Source organism: Schistocerca americana, chromosome 3 (assembly GCF_021461395.2).
Source record: "Schistocerca americana isolate TAMUIC-IGC-003095 chromosome 3, iqSchAmer2.1, whole genome shotgun sequence".
In the NCBI taxonomy this organism is placed as follows: domain Eukaryota; kingdom Metazoa; phylum Arthropoda; class Insecta; order Orthoptera; family Acrididae; genus Schistocerca; species Schistocerca americana.
In genome coordinates, this window is record NC_060121.1 from 418,359,870 (window position 1) to 418,380,845 (window position 20,976).

Sequence of the window (20,976 nt, forward strand, 5' to 3'; positions counted from 1 at the left end):
ACCACCTCTCCAATTTTACAGGACGGCGAAGCCTCCGACCTACACGTTCTGTGGTGAGGCTTGGAGGTCCAGCAACTAGTCCGTCTTCTCCTGTTTCACCGTCCTTCACTTTCTTACACTTTACAGGGGCGGCCACAGCTGAATTAATTATACGTAACTAATTGACCATTCATACAGTATAACAGGTGTTTACGTACAGGTCTTAAAACTACTAAAATATAAAACTGAATGAAAAGACCAATACGTTTACGAAGTTTCGTAGAAAACTTTCAGGCACCTTGCTAGCTGACGACAGACAGTTTTAGCCCTTGACGAAGACGACGATGATCGAAAGCTTGGAATTTTATCCAAATTTGACGCGGCAAGTGAAACGAGAAATTTTTATGCGCGGAAAGTCCAATACTCCGCAGTAGCGTATGGACTGAAGTCGAATCGAACTCACACAACAGATTTAACAACTTTTTAAGTTGCATCTTCTGGTGTATATCTGTGCAGAATTATTCTAAAATACTAATTTGGTGCTTGGGAAATGAAACTGTCTGAGGTATCAAAGTGCTGAGTAAAAAATGTTTAAAGAAGGAAGAGAATATTATGTTTCTCGTTACGTGTGGTTCACATGCACCCCACATTTTATTCAGTTTTCACTTAAACAGCTTTACACTCTGTGAATGGTCAGTCATTTATATACATTTTCCATAGATTTTCACGACAGTAGCACGCAACAACCGACAAGGTTCACTGTTTCTGAATGTACTTTTTCCCAGGCGACGGGTCATAAAAATATGGCGTTTCTTTCCAAATTCCTCGTGTCAGTCGATTTCCCGATTTATATCCCGTATCTACTCTAGAGCGGTTCCTCATTCGTCTCTGCTCCGCTTACACAGGGTGGTCCATTGAGCGTGACCGGGCCAAATATCTCACGAAATAAGCGTCAAACGAAAAAACTACAAAGAACGAAACTTGTCTAGTTTGAAGGGGGAAACCAGATGGCGCTATGGTTGGCCCGCTAGATGGCGCTGCCATAGGTCAAACGGATATCAACTGCGTTTTTTTTTAAAAATAGGAACCCCCATTTTTAAAACATATTCGTGTAGCACATAAAGAAATATGAATGTTTTAGTTGAATCACTTTTTCGCTTTGTGATAGATGACGCTGTAATAGTCACAACTTATGGCTCACAATTTTTGACGAACAGTTGGTAACAGGTAGTTTTTTATAAATTAAAATACAGAACGTAGGTACGCTCAAAATAATGTCCTTGTCAAACTCAATGCATTTTGCAATACGTGTAACGACATTCCTCTCAACAGCGAGTAGTTCGCCTTCCGTTAGTAAATATCCTTCAACTTTCCCCACAGAAAGAAATCCGGGGACGTCAGATCCGGTGGTGAACGTGCGGGCCATAGTATGGTGCTTCGACAACCAATCCACCTGTCATGAAATGCCGGCCGGGGTGGCCGAGCGGTTCTAGGCGCTACAGTCTGGAACCGCGCGACCGCTACGGTCGCAGGTTCGGATCCTGCCTCGGGCATGGATGTGTGTGATGTCCTTAGGTTAGTTAGGCTTAAGTAGTTCTAAGTTCTAGGGGACTGATACCTCCGATGTTAAGTTCCATAGTGCTCAGAGCCATTTGAACCATTTTGTCATGAAATATGCTATTCAATACCGCTTCAACCGCACGCGAGCTATGTGGCAGACATCCATCATGTTGGAAGTACATCGCCATTCTGTCATGCAGTGAAACATCTTGTAGTAACATCGGTAGAACATTACGTAGGAAATCAGCATACATTGCACCATTTAGATTGCCATCGATAAAATGAGGCGCGCCATACATTATCCCGCCAAGGTCGCTGATGTTCCACTTGCAGCCATCGTGGATTTTCCGTTGCCCAATAGTGCATATTATGCCGGTTTACGTTACCCCTGTTGGTGAATGACGCTTCGTCGCTAAATAGAACGCGTGCAAAAAATCTGTCATCGTCCCATAATTTCTCTTGTGCCCAGTGGCAGAACTGTACACGACGTTCAATGTCGTCGCCATGCAATTCCTGGTGCATAGAAATATGGTACGGGTGCAATCGATGTTGATGTAGCATTCTCAACACCGACGTGTCTGAGATTACCGATTCTCGCGCAATTTGTCTGCAACTGATGTGCGGATTAGCCACGACAGCAGCTAAAACACCTACTTGGGCATCATCATTTGTTGCAGGTCATGGCTGACGTTTCACATGTGGCTGAACACTTCTTGTTCCCTTAAATAACGTAACTATCCGGCGAACGGTCCGGACACTTGGAAGATGTCCAGGATACCGAGCAGCATACATAGCACACGCCCGTTGGTCATTTTGATCACGATAGCTATACATCAACACGATATCGACCTTTTCGGCAATTGGTAAACGGTCCATTTTAATACGGGTAATGTATCACGAAGCAGATACCGTCCGCACTGGTGGAATGTCACGTGATACCACATACTTATATGTTCGTGACTATTACAGCGCCATCTATCGCAAAGCGAAAAAAGTGGTCCAACTAAAACATTCATGTACTCCGCAGTAGCGTATGGATTGAAGTCGAATCGAACTCACACAACGGATTTAACAACTTTTTAAGTTTCTTATGTACTACACGAATATGTAATAATAAATGGGGGTTCCTATTAAAAAAAACGCTGTTGATATCCGTTTGACGTATGGCAGCGCCATCTAGCGGGCCAACCATAGCGCCAACTGGTTTCCCCCCTCAAGCTAGACGAGTTTCGTTCTTTGTAGTTTTTTCGTTTGATGCTTATTTCGTGAGATATTTGGCCCGGTCGCTATCGATGGACCACCGTGTATACTTGCATTACAGCGCCAGCAGGCGGCGTTTAATCTGACCGTGGGTAGTGGTCATAGTGCTTGGCTCACGAGTGTAGTGCTAGGTTAGTCAACTCGCAGTTGTGATCGAGTAAGTGTGTCACAATTTAGAGAATCTTTTATGAAGTACGAAGTTATTTGAAATAATCATAGAAAATATAACAAGCTCTTTTCGAATAAGTCACAGCTCTTTCGGGTTTACGAACAAATCAAGTCACTGAAAGCAGATTTATTGAACACCCCAAGACTGTCGTAGTTATTACTTACTTCCAACTGTTTATTCGCGCATTTAAACCATTTTCGTCGGCAGTGCGGTGGGTCTTCAAGTTACAAACCTCGAGCTAAAGAAGGAAGGGGAAGGCGCCGGCAAATACTCTCTAATTTGGTCCTAATCGGCTTTCCTCTCACAAGACGGACGCCGCGAAGGACGTGCAGGAACAAACTCTTGATCCTCGATACGAGAGGCTCCTCGCACTCGGCCCTTTGTGAGTAAACACCAGTGCCGCCGCAGCCTCCTTGTTAAAGTAAATAGGGAGGGCGCTCCTTTTCTTAAAAAGAGAACAGACGGAAGCGAAGAAAGGAGGAAGTGGCTCCGTTTTTCGCGTCTGGCGCTGCACTTTATCTGCCGTGGGCGGGCGGGCACGCGCCCGGACGGGGCGCTCTTTTCGCAGTTTTGCGGCGTTTTAAGCGCGCCGCTCCCCCCGCGCCCGCCTAATTCGGTTTCCACATCCGCGGATAATCAGGGCCCTCGGCGCGGCGGTACAAACAGAGCGCTCCATTATGTCGGCCGGCGAGGGAGCAAGCGGGCGAGAAAGAGTCCCGCTGCCCCAAGCCCGGTAGCTGCGAACAAAACAACGCCGTAAATTTGTCGTCCGGAATTTACAATTGCCGCCGCCGCCGCCGCCGCCGCTCCTGCCGTGGCTGCCGGGAGGAGGCGCGCTGATTTATAAATACACCGGCCTTGGCGCCCGGTATTTATAAATGTGTGATAAATATTTTACACAACGGCGAAGGCCCCGACCCGGTCCGCTGTGATAAGGAGAACCTCACACAGCCGCCCCTTGTTCCACAACGGCTTCGGACCTTCTTTCCAAGGGGAGCACTCCCTAGAAAAGCAATCGGCCAAGAAACCTGAGCTTTCTCGACGAACAAAAAGGAACGTGACACCCAGACACTTTTTCCTTTACCTAGGTTCGACGTTTGTGGCAGCTTCCTCCGAATCACAACATTCAGAATTTTATACTGTGGTCTGGTCGTTAAGACGAACGTTTTTGCTGCTGACATGTACACCTTCATTTACAACTGTATCTACGCCACTACTCTCTAATTCACACTCAACTACCTTGCAAAACGTTAATCGAACGACTTTCACTCTGTCTTTCTACCATTCCACTCTCTACATGTCCAGAGCCGGCTGCTGTGGTTCATATAGTTCAAATGGTTCTATGGTTCTGAGCACTATGGGACTTAACATCTGAGGTCATCAGTCCCCTAGAACTTAGAGCTACTTAAACCCAACTAACCTAAGGACATCACACACATCCATGCCCGAGGCAGGATTCGAACCTGCGACCGTAGCAGCAGCGCGGTTCCGGTCGCCGGCCGAAGTGGCCAAGCGGTTCTAGGCGCATCAAATGGCTCTGAGCACTATGGGACTTAACATCTGCGGTCATTAGTCCGCTAGAACTTAGAACTACTTAAACCTAACTAACTTAAGTACATCACACACATCCATGCCCGAGGCAGGATTCGAACCTGCGACCGTAGCAGTCGCGCAGTTCCGGTCGCCGGCCGAAGTGGCCAAGCGGTTCTAGGCGCTTCAGTCCGGAACTGCGCGACTGCTACGGTCGCAGGTTCGAATCCTGCCTCGGGCATGGATGTGTGTGATGTCTTTACGTTAGTTAGGTTTAAGTAGTTCTAAGTTCTAGGGGCTTATGACCTAAGATGGTATCTCTCATAGCGCTCAGAGCCATTTGAACCATTTCCTACATGTGCAGACGTTCGCCACAGTTCAGCTTTGGGAATTAGTTCACTGGTGACAACTTCTTTTTGGGACCCATTCATTTTTACTCGTTCACCGTTCCTTTTCTTTTTCATTTCATTTTCTACCTCTGTATTTTTTAAGCCAAAATGCAAAACGAGGAGCTAGGGGGAGAGTGGTGTAACTTATTAGTTTCGCGATGAACGATAAAATAGTTTTGAGAGTTAATGACAAACGGTTCTCAGTAGATTTGCTGCTAGTCAGTGTCTATTACATATTCTGCCTTTCTTCAGGCTGATACCAAATTTAATATTTGAATGGCAGGACATAATATGACTTCAGTTTCTGAAGATCAGTCTTTTACATGGGAGGCGATGGGTGGGGACAGGACGTGGAGTGTGGAAGAAGGGATTACGGTGGCCCCCCAAATGCTATGCACGTCCATACTAAAAAAATAAAAATTAAAATTTACAAAGCGTTTCAAATGAAAACACTTTCTCTCTCGACACGTTCTCCATTCCAAAAAGAAAGTATTTATAGGTAAAATAAATGTTGTCATTTTAGAAATTGAAATCTTTGGATACGTTCATCTCAAGCGTAATCAGAAATTTTCAAAATTCGATCTAAAAATGATGGTGAGTTGATCCAGCGAATCTGATATTAAAATCGTATTTCAGGAAGTCGGACTGCCCTTTAAGGCTTTCAGATGATAAACATTGCCATTGATAAATATTATTTGCGAAAGCGAAAGAGGAAATTCCAGGCACTTTGTCGTAAAAAACAAGGTCTAATACGTCGTTCCAACGATTCGGAATATCTCGTTTTAATTTTGATATATACTTACAATAAGCTATGTATAAATTACCTGTCATGGACGGTGAGCAGCATTCACGAAGAACCAGAAGTCGAGACAGAGTGGTTTGAATGTGTGAAGGAAATGAATGACAGAAACTAAAACTCAGTAATGAACGAAGAGCAAAGGAAATGGAACCACGAACGAAAGACCACCCAAAAAGACACGAGACTGACCAAACGAAATTGAGGTGGGGACGAGGAACCGCAGAACTGAAATGAGTAACAAGTGACTGCCCAGCAAAGAACAAGGTCAAGGTACGAACAAAATCGAAATGAAGGGAGCATGGAACGACCGTTTCTTGGATGTCGCTCCTCAGTCTTTCCGTTCAGTTTAATGGACTGTTCTTTGGAGTCGTTCCTTTGTGAACGACCCACCTCTGGTTCAGCCCGTACCGGAGATGCCGATAGGCACTGCAACGACGTGTGAATGTTTTGTGAATTCTGTCTTTCTGTTGAGTCATCTTAACACTCTTGGAAGGCCGATTAACAGTAGACGCGAAAAAGACTGAAGTCATCCCAAGGAGTCTACTAGCACGTATGAACCGAAGGACAGTTCATGGGAAATATATGAATGCGTAAACGATTTGTTGAAGATACAAAGGGTTGGTAATGATGTGTTTGTGTGTGCGTGCATGTGTGTGTGTGTGTGTGTGTGTGTGTGTGTGTGTGTGTGTGTGTGTGTGTAACCTGTCGTTCGCTAGTTTCTGAGCGTCCCCTCATCGAGTGAAATGTTGCTACGGTAAAATGCTGCAGGGTACCCCGATCCGATCATCCCTATATATGTATGTGCATAGGCTTCCACGACAAGAGCCAGTTAGTATAAATGCTATCGCGTGTAGGGCGACATCATGTTGCAAAATAACTGTCACTAGACAGAGAAAACAGTTTTCGCAATGGCTAGTGGATTATACCCAGAGAAAGGCTAATGCAACTGTATCTGAATGTCGGTTTTATCCATTTAGTGACTGTTACTACACACCATGACGCCATCAGATACCCGGTAAAGTTTTAGGTTGACATCCCGATCCGTAACCATACAAAATTACTATAGCAATACCGTAGTAGAACTATGGAACATGTCTTACGCTCAGGCATTACAACGTTTTTTGCATAACGAAAATTTCCTGTATAAAAATCAAGATGGATTCTGCACACAGAGATGTTGGGAACCTCAGTTCACTCTCTTCATCCACGAGATTCAGAACGCCACAGACAAAAGCCATCAGGTTGATGCCGTGTTTCTGGATCAGATTTGTTCGAACCAAATTTGTGATTCAGGACTTCCTTGCAGATAGGACTCACCACATCGCTATTAGCGGAACAAAATCAATAGATGTAAAGGCAATTTCACGAGTCCCCTAGGGACAGTTACAAGACATCAGCCATTTACAATTTAAGTTAATGATCTAGTCAATAATGCTGGGGCTATTCGCTGATGATGCTATCGTCTATGGGAAGGTTGCATCACAAAAAGACTGTAGCGAAATGCAGGAAGACCTGTAGAGGACCGCCAAATTGTGCAGAGTCTGACAGTTGACCCAGAATATCGTAAATAAATGTAATGTGTTGCACATAAACAGGCAAAATCGAATACTGTTAGAATACACACTAACGAGCCAAGGAGACTGGTACACCTGCATAATATCGCGTAGGGCCCCCGCGAACACGCGGAAGTGCCGCAACACGACGTGGCGTGGTCTCGACTAACGTCTGAATTGTTGCTGGAGGGAACTGACACCATGAATCCTGCAAGGCTATCCATAAATCCGTAAGAGTACGAGGGGGTGGAGATCTCTTCTGGACAGCATGTCGCAAGGCATCCCAGATTGGCTCAATAATGTTCATGTCTGGGGAGTTTAGTGGCCAATGGAAGTGTTTAAACTCTGACGAGTGTTTGTTCCTGGAGCCAATCTGTAGCAATTCTGGACGTATGGGGTATCCCAATGACCTGCTGGGAATTGTCCAAGTCTGTCGGAATGCACACAGGACATAAATGGGTGAAGATGATTAGAAAAGATGCTTATGTAACTGTCACCTGTCACGGTCGTATCCAGACGTATCAGAGGTCACATACGAGGAGTGACCAGAAAGTAAGTTCCGATCGGTCACGAAATGGAAACGACTATGAAAATCCTATAAAGCTTTGCACAGATGTGTTGGGCAGTGTCTCTAGTATGACCCTAGATAGGATCACGCCGCTCTTCTCATTTGTGAGGTCACAGTGAGCGCGTAAAGATGTGTAGAAAATAGTGTATCCCGCCAAGTACGAGGGCCTGCTTAGAAATTTCGCCTGAAGTTATGCACCCCACATTATATAACTGTCGTGCGGTTTCTTCTTCAAGCCGCATTCTGCAGGGGCAATGACGATGCTCCTGCACCCTTTTTCAATTATCATAGTGTATTTACAGCCCCTAATTGCCTCCCTCTGTGTTTCTTCTCTGCTCACATGAACAGCTGGCTATGAAGACAACATTTTGGCACAGACAACGAGCTGTAGGCCAACTTAGAGAATTGGCGGAAAGCACTGGTGGCTGCCTTTTATGACAAGGGTATTGGAAAGTTGGTCCAACGCTACGACAAATGTCTAAGTCGGATCGGCGAATATGGAGATAAGTAGCTGGAAGTTGTAGCAGACTGTTGCAAATAAAACAGTTTTGATTTTCACTGTGGTTCCCATTTCGCGACCTATCGTTCCTTACTTTCCGAATAGCCCTCGTATAAGGCTTAATAAAAGATCCCTTAAGTAATAAAATACACAGACCCCAAAATACAGGCAAAGCTGGAACGGCATACAGTTTAACTGTGACTCACAACTGATACGCACAAGACTGTTTTGGACGCCACGTTTCACGTCTACCGATAACGTCCGTGGTATATGTGAAGCATATTCCACTCGTAAGAGACAAGTTACTTATGGTGAGCGTAGGCAAGTTCTTTGTCGAGCCACTGGCAAGTTGAGGAACGGGTCGGTCTGCGAAGAGCTCGTGCTGGTGTACGGCCGCCAGTGGTTAGGTTCCAGACCCAGCCCGGCACACAGTTTCATAAACTGGCACGTATAGACTATCCCAAACATTTACCATCAAAATTGCACACATAAAGGAATAACTGAGATATGGAAGACAGGTATTATAGTCAGAGTTTGGTAGAGTTGAGGAAGACTTGCCACCAAATATGGGAGAAGGGACAGATAACTTTTCTTCGGAATTTCTGTAATCGTATGGGAAGATGACAACGAAATGTCTATTTAAATTTTTTGGAGAATCTACGAGGGCGTGCTGAAAAGTGATGTCTCCAATTTTTTTATGTCACGAGTCATCAGTCTTCTGACTGGTTTGATGCGGCTCGCTACGAATTCCTCTCCTATGCCAACATCTTCATCCCAGAGTAGCACTTACAACCTACGTCCTCAATTATTTGGTGGTTGTATTCTAATCTCTGTCTTCCTCTACAGTTTTTGCCCTCTGCAGCTCCCTGTAGTACCACAGAAGTCATTCCCTGATGTCTTAACAGATACCCTATCATAATGTGCCTTCTCCTTGTCAGTGTTTTCCATATATTCCTTTCCTCTCTGATTCTGCGCATTTCTTATCTTATCAGTCCACCTAATTTTCAACATTCTTCTGTAGCACCACACCTCAGATGCTTCGATACTCTTCTTTTTCCCGTTTTCCCACAGTCTATGTTTCACTACCGTTCAATGCTGTGCCCCAAAAGTAAATTCTCAGAGATTTCTTCCTGCCTATTTTGATGCCAGTAGACTTCTCTTGGCCAGGAATGCCCTTTTTGCCTGTGCTAGTCTGCTTTTGATGTCCTCTTTGTTCCGCCGTCGTTTGTTACTTTGCTGTCTACAAAGCAGAATTCCTTAACTTCATCTAGTTTGTGACCATCAATCCTGATATTTAGTTTCTCACTGTTCTCATTTCTGCTACTTCTCATTACTTTCGTTTTTCTTTGATTTATTTTCAATCCATATTCTGTACTCATTAGGCTGTTCACTCCATTCAGCAGATCATGTAATTCTTCTTCATTTTCACTTAGGATAGCAATGTCATCAACGAATGGCATCATCGATATCTGCTCACCTTGTGTTTCAATTCCACTGTTGAATCTTTCTTTGATTTCCATCATTGCTTCCTCGATTTAAAGATTGAACAGTAGGGGCGAAAGACTACATCCCTGTCTTACACCCTTTTTATTCCGAGCTAACCATTAAAGCTTTTTAAATAAAGGAAAAGTTATTAACATTGTACGTCTTTATTCTTGATGTCTATATATTTATTTCTCAGCATAGTCTCCCTGGTGACAAACTCATTTCTCCCAAGGAGAGGCCATTTGTTGATACCATCACAGTAGAATATTTGACTTTGTTGTCGGAGTAACAACCTTACCTCTACTTGCACCACTTCATCTTTATCAAAGTGAAGTCTTCTAAGGTGTTCTTTAAGTTCCGGAAAGTAACGAAATTCGTATGGGTCAGTTCGTAACTGCACGGACGATGATCGATGACAGTGAATCCAGACATCTGATTGTTGCAGATGTCACAGCACTCGCGTGTGCTCTTTCGTTGTCATGCTGAAGGAACTCTTCACATTCGAAACTCTGTTGTAGCATGCTGTTCCTCAGGCACCGACATAGCTATGTTACACACCGCCGTGTTACACGTTACAATTCGGGGCCTCTAGCGGCAGAGGGCTGCAAATTTGTGAACATGAAGAATAAAGATGCAGAATGTTTATAACGTTAGTTTTACTTAAAGAGACAGAGGAGTTTTCACATAACAAATTCGGAGGCATTACTTTACAGCACGTCCTCGTATGAGTCTGGAGACATATCATCCGGCCTTTCGGGAAACAGCATCCACACAATCTTGCAGATAGCAAGGGCAGATAAATGGGAGCTCTATCGCACAGTGAGCTTAACGGATCAAGGATTCAAGTTACAGACAAGATTGTACAGAAAAATAGAAAAGATACTGGGAATATTTTAGACGATCACTTTGGCTTTAGTAAAGCTAAAAACAACACAGTGGAAGTTCTGATATCGCGTAGATAATGGAAGCCGCCTCTGCAGCCAACGTCACTAACGCACTCTTGTGCAGTGGCGCCCGACTCAGAGGTAAACCGGTTCGAATCCTGATGACGAACTAAATTTTCACTTCGAATATTTGACTGGCAAGGGGAGGAGAGGTGGTAATGTAACGTTTCTGATCACCAGTCCTTACACCAACATCCTGGATCAAATTCCAAACCTCTCTGCAGTTTCTCGTGAAGTGAGGGCGCGTGACACTGTTGACGGCGATGCGTCCGCCGCATGGTGATGTTAAGCTCGTGCCGGCAACAGGCTGCTCACTTTGGGTGGTGGTAGTGGTTTCGCCTTCTCCCTTTCCTAGTCATCTCCAACACGAACACTGCGCTACACAACGCACAAAACATACGCGAAGTATCGGAAATACACTCCTGGAAATGGAAAAAAGAACACATTGACACCGGTGTGTCAGACCCACCATACTTGCTCCGGACACTGCGAGAGGGCTGTACAAGCAATGATCACACGCATGGCACAGCGGACACACCAGGAACCGCAGTGTTGGCCGTCGAATGGCGCTAGCTGCGCAGCATTTGTGCACCGCCGCCGTCAGTGTCAGCCAGTTTGCCGTGGCATACGGAGCTCCATCGCAGTCTTTAACACTGGTAGCATGCCGCGACAGCGTGGACGTGAACCGTATGTGCAGTTGACGGACTTTGAGCGAGGGCGTTTAGTGGGCATGCGGGAGGCCGGGTGGACGTACCACCGAATTGCTCAACACGTGGGGCGTGAGGTCTCTACAGTACATCGATGTTGTCGCCAGTGGTCGGCGGAAGGTGCACGTGCCCGTCGACCTGGGACCGGACCGCAGCGACGCACGGATGCACGCCAAGACCGTAGGATCCTACGCAGTGCCGTAGGGGACCGCACCGCCACTTCCCAGCAAATTAGGGACACTGTTGCTCCTGGGGTATCGGCGAGGACCATTCGCAACCGTCTCCATGAAGCTGGGCTACGGTCCCGCACACCGTTAGGCCGTCTTCCGCTCACGCCCCAACATCGTGCAGCCCGCCTCCAGTGGTGTCGCGACAAGCGTGAATGGAGGGACGAATGGTGACGTGTCGTCTTCAGCGATGAGAGTTGCTTCTGCCTTGGTGCCAATGATGGTCGTATGCGTGTTTGGCGCCGTGCAGGTGAGCGCCACAATCAGGACTGCATACGACCGAGGCACACAGGGCCAACACCCGGCATCATGGTGTGGGGAGCGATCTCCTACACTGGCCGTACACCACTGGTGATCGTCGAGGGGACACTGAATAGTGCACGGTACATTCAAACCGTCATCGAACCCATCGTTCTACCATTCCTAGACCGGGAAGGGAACTTGCTGTTCCAACAGGACAATGCACGTCCGCATGTATCCCGTGCCACCCAACGTGCTCTAGAAGGTGTAAGTCAACTACCCTGGCCAGCAAGATCTCCGGATCTGTCCCCCATTGAGCATGTTTGGGACTGGATGAAGCGTCGTCTCACGCGGTCTGTACGTCCAGCACGAACGCTGGTCCAACTGAGGCGCCAGGTGGAAATGGCATGGCAAGCCGTTCCACAGGACTACATCCAGCATCTCTACGATCGTCTCCATGGGAGAATAGCAGCCTGCATTGCTGCGAAAGGTGGATATACACTGTACTAGTGCCGACATTGTGCATGCTCTGTTGCCTGTGTCTATGTGCCTGTGGTTCTGTCAGTGTGATCATGTGATGTATCTGACCCCAGGAATGTGTCAATAAAGTTTCCCCTTCCTGGGACAATGAATTCACGGTGTTCTTATTTCAATTTCCAGGAGTGTACCTTTCCAATTAGGCGGCTGACTCTGTCCTCCGGGGTCTCCCAGCCATTCGTGCCATACGACTTTCTTTACAGATAAAGGAACTAGGACTTCAGATGAATCAAGACACTTTCATATGATCTGTCAACCTAGGAAAGACGTTCGACGATCTAAAATTGCGCAACATGTTCGAAATTCTCAGGAAAATAGAGTAAGATATAGGGAACGGCGGGTAGTGTACAACACGTACGACAACCAAATGGGAAAAATGACAGTAGGAGAATTCAAACGGCTCCAAGCACTATGGGACTTAACATCTGACGTCATCAGTCCCCTGGACTTAGATCTACTTAAACCCAAGTAACCTAAGGACATCACATGCCCGAGGCAGGATTCGAACCTGCGACCGTAGCAGCAGCACGGTTCCGGACTGAAGCGCCTAGAACCGCTCGGCCACAGTGGCCGGCTGATAATAGGAGACCAACACGAAGTGTTTAGGTTAGAAGACAGGGATGAAGACTTCCGACCATACTGTGCCATCTATAGGTCTGCATAGATGTGGCACTGACGAAAATAAAAGAGAAGTTCAGCAGTGGTTTTAAAATCCAGGATGAAAAGATGTTAATAACAGTCTTTTGTTTACTTTGCGTCAACATTCTCTCTATCATCTTTTTTTATAAAATATAAAAGAATTAAGTTGTTTGATGAACAGTGTCGTCCACGACGTGTATTTCTAAGACTCACTTTTAATTTTAGCAAATATTATAGAAAAATGTTAGCTCTCCTCTCTTTGCGTCCGGTCAGCTTCACCTTTACCAGGGAAGACAAATAACAGATATCTCTCACTCTTTTCATTTATTTGAAGGCAGCTGAAAAATCAGACGTCAGCAGGGATAAAGTGAGCGCCTAACGAATATTAAAAGACACTTCAGAGTAAAATACGACGAAAATGTTAATAAAACCGCAGAACTAACGGAAAGAGTTACGTCGTTGCGAGTGTGTGATCTCTCAGGTCTTAACGGAGTGGTCGATTTATGATGTGCTCTATTACGGTAAATGGAGGAAAAATTGCAGGACCTGTTCAACGGACTGGACAGTCTAATGAGCACACACTATGGTTTGAGAATAAACAGAAGAAAGACGAAACTAGTCAGGAGTACTAGAAACCATTAACATGAAAATAGAGGTCCACGAAGTACATGAGATGAAGGAATTTTGCTATCTTCTAAGCAAAATGAGAGAGGTGATGGGTGAAGCAGGGAGGACATAAAAAGCAGACTAGGACAGAAAAAAAGGGCATTCCCGACTAAAAGAAGTCTACTAGTATCAAACACATGGTTTAATTTGAGGAATGTAGTCCTGAGTATGGATGTGTGGAGCACAGCATTGTGTGGAACTGATTCGCGGGCTGTGGGAAAACCAGAAAAGAAGAGAACCTAAGCGACTGATAGGAGGTAGTAGAGAAGGATGTCGAAAATTAGATGGACTGATAAGAATTATGGTTTATAACGCTGACAAGAAAAATGAACAGAATTATCTAATATGTAATAAGACATCAAGGAGTAACGTCCATGGTAATTGAGGGAGCTGTAAAGGGTTAAAACTTTAGGGCAAGGAAGATATTGGAATATATCCAATAAACAACTGAGGACTTTGAGTGCAAATGCTACACTGAGATGAAGACGTTGACACAGGAGAGTAATAAAAGAAGGAGTTAAACTAAATATTTTGAGGTAGGGAAGCATAAGATACGTGGCCTTGAATGAACAGTTTGCGTGAGTTGCTTTTGTTTCGAAAGAAACAACTGTCTACTGTAGTAACCTTGACGACCCTACATTGAAAAATTCTACGCAGTCATCACTGACGAACCAACTGCGGAGTTCGCCACTATTTATCGTTTTCGACTGGTTGTCGAAGTCAGAGCAGCAACTTGCAGGCACGTATTTAATGTACGACGCAGCTGGGTTTAATTCGCAGTAAGGCAAACGAATGTAAAGAGAAATGTCTCATAATGGGGGCCATCCTAATTAGAACAACTTCATCGCCAGGGGTGTAAACTTCGAAGAAGTGGACATTTCAGGCCGTAAAAAACTGTACAAGCGTTTCGAGAAAGAAGTGTCGCACAATAGAATCTGAGCAGATGGTATTGTTTCCCGTGTAAAGAGATTCAACAATAATCACTATTCAGATTGCCTGAGGAAAGAGCATTTCAATGTATACAGTTTGGATACTACTGGCGGAGCAGCAGTTACGCCACAATCCTAAACAACAAGCGCAAACAATGGAGTCAAATGTCTTTCAGCCCAGGGATTATGTTTTAATGATGCAGCATGACTTCAGGTCGTAACTTGGAACAACTGCTAAGTGCTTAATTTGTTGCTATAGGCGAGAAGTGTTTACGTAATTTTTTGACGCCACTCAAGGATTAGGCTTTAGGTCTGCTCCGACTGGTCGACTGCTGGCTATAAGGCAGTACGGGAAGCGATCTGTGATCTACGACCTTGTGGCATGTGGACAGCATGTTGCCAATCCCTCCAGCAGTTCGTACCGATGGATGAATCCTTACGATGCATCTGCTTTTCTACTGAACAGCTCCTCTAGCATCACGAGGCTGAGTGGACACCTTTTCACAACTCTCTACCTTTAGAAAAATCTGCAGAGGTACGGGGAATCGAACTCAGGTCCTTCCATACTGAAGGCAGCGAAGTTGACCATTTGGTTACGGAGACGATCTGTTTGTGTAAATAAAAACTAAATATTTTATCATTTATATAACTGGTTTCATGGCACACACAGAAATCCCCGTTGCACAGTACCACGGCACGGTGAAGGGCAACCAATATGTCGTATCCCATCGATAGAGTGGATTATACTGCTTTTTCCCCCAAGCCTCCACAAGTCTACTAAAGAAAATTTAACCACGAGACTTTATATTTCACGTGTATCAATTTCCAAATTTCTCAACCTACTTTCGGAGTATGAAGTAGCCTGAAAAGTAAAAGTCTGGAAAATGACTAGTATTCTAGGAAATTACTAGCTGGGCTGCAGAAAACATTCCAGCCAAATAAAGGCGCAAATTCGCAGGCTGAGCCAACGACGAACTTGATACAATTCGTGTGTCCACTGGTAAGGTAAAGTAGGTACAGGGCAGCAGAAACACATCTTATAAGTATTAAAGAAATTCATAGATAGAAAGTGGCAAGGTGTCTGGGACAGGGCAGAAACAGCGAGGAGAACTTAACAGCTCCTTTTTCTCACGTTCAAGTCTCTTGTCTTTCCCTATACCTTTACCCTCTACAGCTCCCTCTAGTATCATGGCAGTTATTTCCCGCCGGCCGCGGTGGCCGTGCGGTTCTGGGCGCTGCAGTCCGGAACCTAGGGACTGCTACGGCTGCAGGTTCGAATCCTGCCTCGGGCATGGATGAGTGTGATGTCCTTAGGTTAGTTAGGTTTAAGTAGTTCTAAGTTCTAGGGGACTGATGACCTAAGATGGTAAGTCCCATAGTGCTCAGAGCCATTTTTTTGAAGTTATTCCCCAACGACTTAACACATGTCCTATCATCCCGTTCCCTCTTCTTGTAGGTGTTTTCAACATATCCTTTCCTTGCCGATTCTGCGGAGAGCATCCTCATCCCCTGTCTTACGAAGCAACCTAATTTTCAAATTTCTTCTGTAGCACTACATCTCCTTTCGCCTTTTCTACTGCCCATAATTCACTACCATACAGTGCTATTTCTCAGAAATATCTTTCTCAAATTAAGGCCAATGTTTGACACTAGTAGCTTTCTTTTGGTCCGGAATGCCCTCTTCCTCTGTGTGTTATTTTGGTTCCAAGTTAATAGGATTCCGTAACTTCGTCTACTTCATAATCACCAATATTGTAGTTAAGTTCCACGCTTTTTTCATTTCTGCTACTTCTTTCTACCTTCTTCCTTTTCTGGTTTGTGTCAATATTCTGTACTCATTAGATTCTTCGTGCCATTCAACAGATTCTGTAATCCTTCTTCACATTTTCTGAGGATGGCAACGTCATCAGCGAATCTTATCAGTGCTATTCTTTCACTTCGAATTTTAACACTACTTAAACCTTTCTTTTACTTCCGTCATCGATTCTTATTTGTATATATTGAACAGTAGGAGTGAAAGACTACATCTCTTTCTTACACTCTTTGTAATTCGAAAGCTTTGTTCTTTGTCTTCCAGTATTATATTTCCCTCTTGTGCTTGGGCATATTGTGTATCACACGTCTTTCCTCAAAATTTCGAACATTTCGCTCCATTTTACGTTGTCGAACGCTTTTCCTATATCGACATATCCAATGACCATGTCTTGTTTTTTGTACAATCTTGCTTCCATTATCAAGCGCAACGTCGTAACTGCCTCTCTGGTGCCTTTACCTTTTCTAAAGACAAACCTGTCGTCATCGAACAGATCTTCAAATTTCTTTTCCTTCTGTATATTATCCTTGTCAGCAGTACGGATGCATGAGCTGTTAAGCAGAATGTGCGATATTTCTCGCACATACCTGCCCTTGCTCTCATCGGTATTGTGGGGATATTTTCTTGAAAGTCTTTTGGTACGTCGTCATTCTCACTGATTCTACATACCTACATGAATAGTCGTTTGTTTGGAACTTCTCCCAATAATTTCAAAAATTCCAGTGGAATGTTGTCTATGCCTTCTGCCTTATTTGATCGCAAGTCTTCCAGAGCCCTTTTAAAATCTGACTCCAATACTGGATCCCCTACGTCCTTCATATCGACTACAGTTTCTTCTTCTATCACGTCATCATACAAGTCTTCCCCCTGATAGAGGCTTTCAGTATACTACCTCCTCTGCTTTTCGCAGTGGAATTACCATTGCGCTCTTAACATCCTGCCGGCCGAAGTGGCCGTGCGGTTAAAGGCGCTGCAGTCTGGAACCGCAGGACCGCTACGGTCGCAGGTTCGAATCCTGCCTCGGGCATGGATGTTTGTGATGTCCTTAGGTTAGTTAGGTTTAACTAGTTCTAAGTTCTAGGGGACTAATGACCTCAGCAGTTGAGTCCCATAGTGCTCAGAGCCCTTTGAACCATTTTTTTCTTAACATCCTCCCTTTTAATTTCACCGACGGCTGCTTTGACTTTTCTATACGCAAAGTCAGTCCTCCAGACGATAATTTCATTTTCTATTTCTTCACATCTGTCCTGTAACCATTTCGCCTTCGCTGCCCTACGCTTCATATTTATTTCATTCTTCAGGAATTTGTATTGCTGTATTCCTGTTTTTCACTGAACGTGTTTGAACTTCCTTCTTTCGTCGATCAATTGAAATTTCCTCTATTATCCAAGATTTTTTCGCAGTTACCTTCCTTGTACCTATGTTTGACTGTCCAACATCTGTGATTGTTCTTTCTAGAGATGGCCACTACTCTTCAACTGAACTGGCTGCTCCGGTGTTCCTTATCGCAGTTCCTTCTTAATACAGAAAAAAGGTTCAGAATGTCATGCTTCCTTCCGACCGAGGGAGCTATATAGAACCTGCAGGGACATGGTCAGTATCCCAGCTACTTTCTGGAAATACGAGAACGCACAACAGACGTTTAAAATGTGGAGAAATCGGCACCCTGGATCACATCGTCTGCTAGTGTGCTATTACACAAGATGTCACAGACTTGAACACGAACGTCATTGAAAATTCACCAGTCTGTAACATAATAAGAAGTGAGGAGTACTGGTGCGAGCTGAACTCATTGACAGCCAAAATATGAGCTTAAAACTGTAAGCCTATGCGGCCTAGAGCCAACCAGGATAGTGACACACACCGTGACAAGGAGATGCTCCACGGCAGAGCATCCACCTACAATAAAATCCGAAAGCAGAGAGGATAGGAGCCTCGGGGAGGAACAGGAAGGATTTCCTGAGATAATGACGGCCGTCTCTCAGTTCCTACATCAAAGGTGGCGCGTCAGCACAGCCAGTACTAAACTTGAGTTGTATCTCAGCGCGCCAGGGCTAACTAACCAGTCAAATGAGAAAATCTACCTAGGTTGTGATAGTAAGTATAATATTGTACTGTAATGTAGTGCTGAATAGTGTAGTGTTGTACAGCAGTGTAGACCTAGATTATAAATTACAAAATTTGTGATACAGCATAGCATGTGCCTTCTGGATTTCGGATGAACACGTTTCTGTGCGCCAGATGGCTAATGTGTAGCACAGAGACCTTTTCTTAAACTCACTACTTTTTTGTTGATATTTTATGTAGATCTGCCCCTTAAATACCATAATGCTTGGTTAAACTAACATATTAACAGTTTCGTTAAAATATTGTGTGCCATATTCATACCAGTTCATGTGCAACATTTTGTCTGTTCTCGTATATACGTAACAGACTAAAAGAAAATAGTAAATAAAAAAATTGAAGTTTCCAGGTAGGAACAGCAAATCTCAGGTAACTTAGTAAGACAGAACATAAAGGAAAAGGTCGCACAATAACAAAAAAATAACAAAGACTTTCTCAAATACACGCGAAAACGACTGAAAATAACAGCTTTTGTCACATTTACGCCCTCACTCAACCATAGATTGCAGACCTGTTCAAATGGCTCTGAGCACTATGGGACTTAACTTCTGAGGTCATCAGTCCCCTAGAACTTAGAACTACTTAAACCTAACTAACTTACGGACATCACACACATCCATGCCCGAGGCAGGATTCGAACCTCCGACCGTAGCGGTCGCCGGCCAGCTAAAGACCTGTACTCACTACCGTAGAGCATAGTGCAGTACCAATAATTCTGAAAGCACACTTCGCCATTACATCTAGTTTATTGATACATTACCAAAATTGTGAGAGTTGTTGCTATCATAGTTCTTAAATCAACTGCTTGACACATGTAGATTTCAATTTTTCGAGTGAATGCTTTGAAACTTACGTATTTCTCTGCACAGCTGTTTCTTGAAAGTTGTGCCAAAGCAGTGCACGAAGGATTGATCTAAACAAGTCATTACCATGTGGAAACACTTTTACTCGTATATAGTTTACTGTTTTTGTCATTAAAATCATTCCTATGTGTGACATAGGAGTAAAGACATATTCTATTGGGAGCGAGGAGGAATGAACAGTACAAAATGTAATCTGCCCCCCCCCCCTCCCCCGTACCACAGGAGCCGAACCCTGGATCCACGCCTGAAATAAGAACCTAAATGTTATTTTCCGACCATTAGTTCCTCACATGGCTCAGTTTAGGATCCTCTACCGTCGTTGAAACTTGGATCCTGATTTTTATTACTCAAGATTTTATTTACGGCGTTAGATGGACTTTTAACCATTTAGCAGTTTCGACTTTTATGCGTCATTATCAGAACCAGTATCTTGTTTCGAAAGTCACACGTCAAATTATCATCTAGCAGTCGATTTCAAGTGATCAAGATGTCTAGCGTGTTACTTTCCGAACAAGGCACTGGTTCTGATGATGAGTCATTATAGTCGAAACTGGTGAATGGTTGCAAGTCCATTTAATGCCAAAAAATTGTGAATTAAAAAGTATTTTCAAAATATATCCAATGCTCCAACTTGAAAATGCCAAATTTCGTGACCCCAGCCTTTCCTCTTGAGCCAGTTATTCACCTCTACTGATCTCGAAGGGACATTGGACTCTCTTTTATCCTTTGTCTCCTTCTCCTCCTACTCCTCCTCCTCTTACTCCTCAGATGTCTGCAGACAGGAGGTCTCCAAACCGCTGCGACGTGGCGAGGAATGTGTGCAGCCCAGAGGCGGCAGTGCGTCGTCGGTCAGGCCGGCGCTGGTTGACCCCACCACCCTTGCCCAAGCGGCCGCGCCCCTGCTTTCACTCACCGCTGCTCCTGCTATCTGGGTCTCCAGATTCCAGTTGCCCAACGTTCCTAGCCGTTTCGCAACTGCGAATCACCGCTTGCTGTCGACACGGGCGCGCAATTTTCTGCATTCTTCCGCCACTTTCTTTCTCTGTTGGCTGAGGTCATCGCTTCCGCCTGGAAAGCCGGCGCCTGGAATCCAGGCGACTCCAGTGTGCCAGTCAGGTGCCTGCCATCTGCCGCCTCGTGCGGACCCAGCCTAGGCGCTTGTGCTGCGGTGACCGCCAGGTAACCGTGCGTCCCCAAGGTGGCAGAAGTTCAAGTATTGTCTGACACATTATACTCTTATCAGCACTGACGTTGTTTGCCCCCTCCTGTTTTTCTGCAGAGGCATAGGAGTATAGGGGCAAGCTACGTTGAAGGGACTTCCTGATCTTTTTTTTTTTTTCACTTTCCATTGATAAGGTAACCGGACAAAAAATTAGTCACACCAGTGCGCATGCACAGATGAATTGTTAAGCTCCTACAGATGGCGCATCCATCGAGTCACGTACTCAGCAGCGTCCGCACTGCTTCTACGTGAGCACAAGAAAGGAGCGATCGGT